General features: G+C 41.0%; 1 pseudogene; it reads right to left on the bottom strand.

Annotated features, from left to right (window-relative positions):
- Positions 1–805: 805 nt before the first annotated feature.
- On the bottom strand, positions 806–2,625 carry LOC110146828 (olfactory receptor 8U9-like; annotated as a pseudogene).
- Positions 2,626–4,660: the final 2,035 nt, after the last annotated feature.

Genomic DNA, 4,660 nt, shown 5'->3' with positions numbered 1-4,660 from the left:
TATGAAGGATAGAAGATTGAGAAATTCTCTATATCTGATGATCCCTGCCTCTGATACATATTTAACCTATGCCAAAAGATAGAAGCATAAGTGAATTTTGCCTAAAATAGATATTCTGGAAAAAAAACTATTAAAAATAGAATTTTTTTAAATGTCAAAAATTGACAAAGCTCATTTTTGCCTCAATTTTTCAAGGGACACTTGTTTACTTATTCACTAAATATTTCTGAATGGCATCATGAAACCAAGCATTTTAAGTGGCAAAGTAGAAGCTTTGTGAACAAGACAGGCTAGGGTCTTGTACCTATGAAACTTTGAGTTAAGGTAGGAGGTTTTTCTTTTATTTATTTATTTATTTTTATTACTTAAGTACTACTAAGTGTCATGATGGAACATGTGTAGGTGTTACTATTACACAGGAAAGGCAAAAACAAACCTTTTAACCCACTAACTCTCACTTTTGAGGGAGAAAGTTTATTAATCCCATTGTTTTTAAAAAATATTGGAATATTTGGACCATAAGTTGAATTGGTGTGAGAAGAAGGATTGTTCTGCTCATGATATCTCTCTCAAGCATACACATGAACAGAGAAGAGATATAATATGTCTTTTTTAAAAAATAGCAAAGTGAACCCATTACTATTCTTCCTTAGTTTAGAGAGACAATGAAGATAAATAATTTCTGACTCCTACATTCAATTTAGGCATAAAGATAAGTGATGGAAAATATCTAGAAGTTGTATTGGTGAGATTACTAGACTTAGTCAAAGTACCTGAACATTAGCTATCAGAATCTTTAAATGAATCATTTTGGGTAAAAAGAAAATTTAGTGCCAATTGCTCTTTTCAGTGCAGTTTTTTTTTTTTTCTTTTCATTTATTTTTATTAGTTGGAGGCTTATTACTTCACAACATTTCAGTGGGTTTTGTCATACATTGACATGAATCAACCATGGAGTTACATGTATTCCCCATCCCGATCCCCCCTCCACCTCCCTCTCCACGTGATTGCTCTGGGTCTTCCCAGTGCACCAGGCCCGAGCACTTGTCTCATGCATCCCACCTGGGCTGGTGATCTGTTTCACTATAGATAATATACATGCTGTTCTTTCGAAACATCCCACCCTTGCCTTCTCCCACAGAGTCCAAAAGTCTGTTCTGTACATCTGTGTCTTTTTTTCTGTTTCGCATATAGGGTTATTGTTACCATCTTTCTAAATCCCATATATATGTGTTAGTATGCTGTAATGTTCTTTATCTTTCTGGCTTACTTCACTATGTATAATGGGCTCCAGTTTCATCTGTCTCATTAGAACTGATTCAAATGAATTCTTTTTAATGGCTGAGTAATATTCCATGGTGTATATGTACCACAGCTTCCTTATCCATTCATCTGCTGATGGGCATCTACGTTGCTTCCATGTCCTGGCTATTATAAACAGTGCTGTGATGAACATTGGGGTGCACATCACTCATTATCAGAGAAATGCAAATCAAAACCACAATGAGGTACCATTATACGCCAGTCAGGATGGCTGCTATCCAAAAGTCTACAAGCAATAAATGCTGGAGAGGGTGTGGAGCAAAGGGAACCCTCTTACACTGTTGGTGGAAATGCAAACTAGTACAGCCACTATGGAAAACAGTGTGGAGATTTCTTTAAAAACTGGAAATAGAAGTGCCATATGACCCAGCAATACCACTTCTGGGCATACACACTGAGGAATTCAGTGCAGTTTTCACATCCTGTTTCTTAAACTGTAGATCAGTGAATTTAACACTGGGATGAAAACTGTGTGGAAGACATGGGCCATTTTGTCTGTGTCCATAAAGTCACGAGCTGGATCTGAGATATATGAGCAGGAGTGTGCCTAAAAATGTAGCCACAGTGGTTAACCGGGAGGCACATGTAGAGAAGGCTTTGCGTCTCCCCTTGGCTGAGTTCATTCTAAGGATGGTTGCTATGATGTGGCTGTAGGAGCGGAAGACAATGATGATACTGCAACCCGGAACACAGCTGCTATAAGGGAACATCACAATCTCATTGATGGTTGTATCTGAGGAAAAGAGGGCTAATATGGGTAGAAAGTTACAGAAAAAGTGATTTATGACACTGGAATTGCAGAATGACAGCTGAATTGTGCAATAGGTAAAAACTGCTGGATAGATCAAAGCTTCTAAGTACACAAAAACTGCAAACTGAGTACAGAATCTCCTGGACATGACAACTGTATAAAGAAGTGGATTACAAACAGCTACATAAAGCTCATAAGCCACGATAGTCAACATGAGACATTCCACATCTGCAAAGGTACCAAAACAACACACCTGAACGGCACACAGATTAAATGAAATCTTCTTTAGCTCGGATAAGAAGTCAGCTGGCATACTGGGAGAGACAGTGGAGGAGTAGCGAGCGTCACAGAAGGACACACTGCTCAGGAACTAATACAGGGGTGTGTGGAGTCTGGGGCCCACCTTGAGCAGCAGGGCCATCCCTACATTGACAATCACAGTTACGCTGTGAACCCGCAGGAGAAGAATGAAGGGCGCCTGCTGCCCATCCCATCTGCCAGGAAGTCCCGGCAGTGCAAACTCAGGAAGCAGTGCAGTTCTCAGCAGTCATCACTCACATCTGGGAATCCCTGGTTATGAAGGAGAAGATGGAAGAGGAAGATAACATCCTCTTACTACCTTAGTATTTTAGTTGCTGATCCCTTCTGTATTTCAGTGATTAAGAAAAGAGATAATGCTAGGACTATGTGACACAAACTGACTCCCTGTAAATTTATTTAATTTAGTATAATGACAATAATAATGATGATATCACTTCCATTTGCATAGCACTGGACTGTTTGTTTCAGTGAGTTAAACAAGGTTGTGGTCTGTGTGATCATACTGGCTAGTGTTCTGTGATTATGGTTTTAGTACGTCTGCCCTCTGATGCCCTCTTGCAATACCTACTATCTTACTTGGGTTTCTCTTACCTTGGACGTGGGGTATCTCTTTACAACTGCTCCAGCAAAGTGCAGCCACTGCTCCTTACCTTGGATGAGGGGTGTCTCCTCACAGCCACCCCTCCTGGCCTTGAACGTCAGGAGGGGTGGCCTATTGGCCACCCTGCACCCATGCAGCTGCCCCACTTGGACGTGGGGTTGCTCCTCTGGGCCACAGCCCCTGACCTCAGGCATGGGGTAGCTCATCTCGGCATCCGCTCCTGACCTCAGGGGTTGGGTAGCTCCTCTCGGCCACTGCCACTTATCTCGGGCATGTGGTAGGTCCTCTTGGCCGCTGCCCCGAACTCGGAGGTGGGGTAGCTCCTCTCGGCCATGGCACCTGACCTCGGACGTGGGGTAGCTCCTCTCAGCCCGGACCACAGTCTTGTCTAACTCAATGAAACTAAGCCATGCCGTGTGGGGCCACCCAAGACGGACGGGTCATGGTGGAGAGGTCTGACAGAATGTGGTCCACTGGAGAAGGGAATGGCAAACCACTTCAGTATTCTTGCCTTGAGAACCTCATGAACAGTATGAAAAGGCAAAATGATAGGATACTGAAAGAGGAACTCCCCAGCTCGGTAGGTGCCCAATATGCTACTGGAGATCAGTGGAGAAATAACTCCAGAAAGAATGAAGGGATGGAGCCAAAGCAAAAACAACACCCAGTTATGAATGGAACTGGTGATAGAAGCAATGTCCAACGCTGTAAGAGCAATACTGCATAGGAACCTGGAATGTTAGGTTCATGAATCAAGGCAAATTGGAAGTGGTCAAACAGGCAATGGTAAGAGTGAATGTCAACTTCTAGGAATCAGTGAACTGAAATGGACTGGAATGGGTGAATTTAACTCAGATGACCATTATATCTACTACTGTGGGCAAGAATACCCTTGGAAGAAATGGAGTAGCCATCATGGTCAACAAAAGAGCCTGAAATGCAGTACTTGGATGCAATCGCAAAAATGGCAGAATGATCTCTGGAATGATTTCTAGAAGCAAGGACAATTTGAACATTACTGAAAAAGAAGACTTTTTATTGTTACCTTGAAGGATGACTTGGAAATCTATGAAACACACAAGTGAAACCTCCAATGAGCTTTGAGCTTTGTTACTACTGCCACAGGTGGCTAGAACGAATGGTTGGTGTCATTCTCTCACTTATATAAAACTATTGAGACAGCTGCAGGCTGAGAACTTCGTTGTTGTAATATCATGTAATCACTAAAAGTATGCTGTAACATAGGCACAGAAAAGTCTAAGAGGATTAGAAGGGTTAGGATGCTGTCTTATGTTCTTACCTCAAAAAGTGTTAATGAGATGCAGTACCTTGTTAGGATAGTAGTTAATTTATACTTATTTTGCCTGTAATCAGAGTGTTCAGTAATGATAAGACCTAAATTTAGAGTTAATAAGCATTTCATTAGAATCTCATATTAGCCACGTGGATTGTATGACCTTGCACAACTATGTGTGTGAGTGTGTGTGTCTGTGTGTGTGTTGAGAGAGAGAATATGCTATACTTAATACATATACTATATGTATATTATATATAACATTAAATATATTTAAAATTTTACTATAATAATGACAAAAGTATTTCACATGGCTTCTCTGCCAGGTTAAATTAGGAAAACTATCTATCTATACTTTCTTGCTGTCTCA

The sequence above is a fragment of the Odocoileus virginianus genome, unplaced genomic scaffold, assembly GCF_023699985.2.
Source record: "Odocoileus virginianus isolate 20LAN1187 ecotype Illinois unplaced genomic scaffold, Ovbor_1.2 Unplaced_Scaffold_34, whole genome shotgun sequence".
Classification (NCBI taxonomy): domain Eukaryota; kingdom Metazoa; phylum Chordata; class Mammalia; order Artiodactyla; family Cervidae; genus Odocoileus; species Odocoileus virginianus.
The sequence above is the reverse complement of the archived record's forward strand: the minus strand, read 5'-3'. Positions and strand labels throughout refer to the sequence as shown.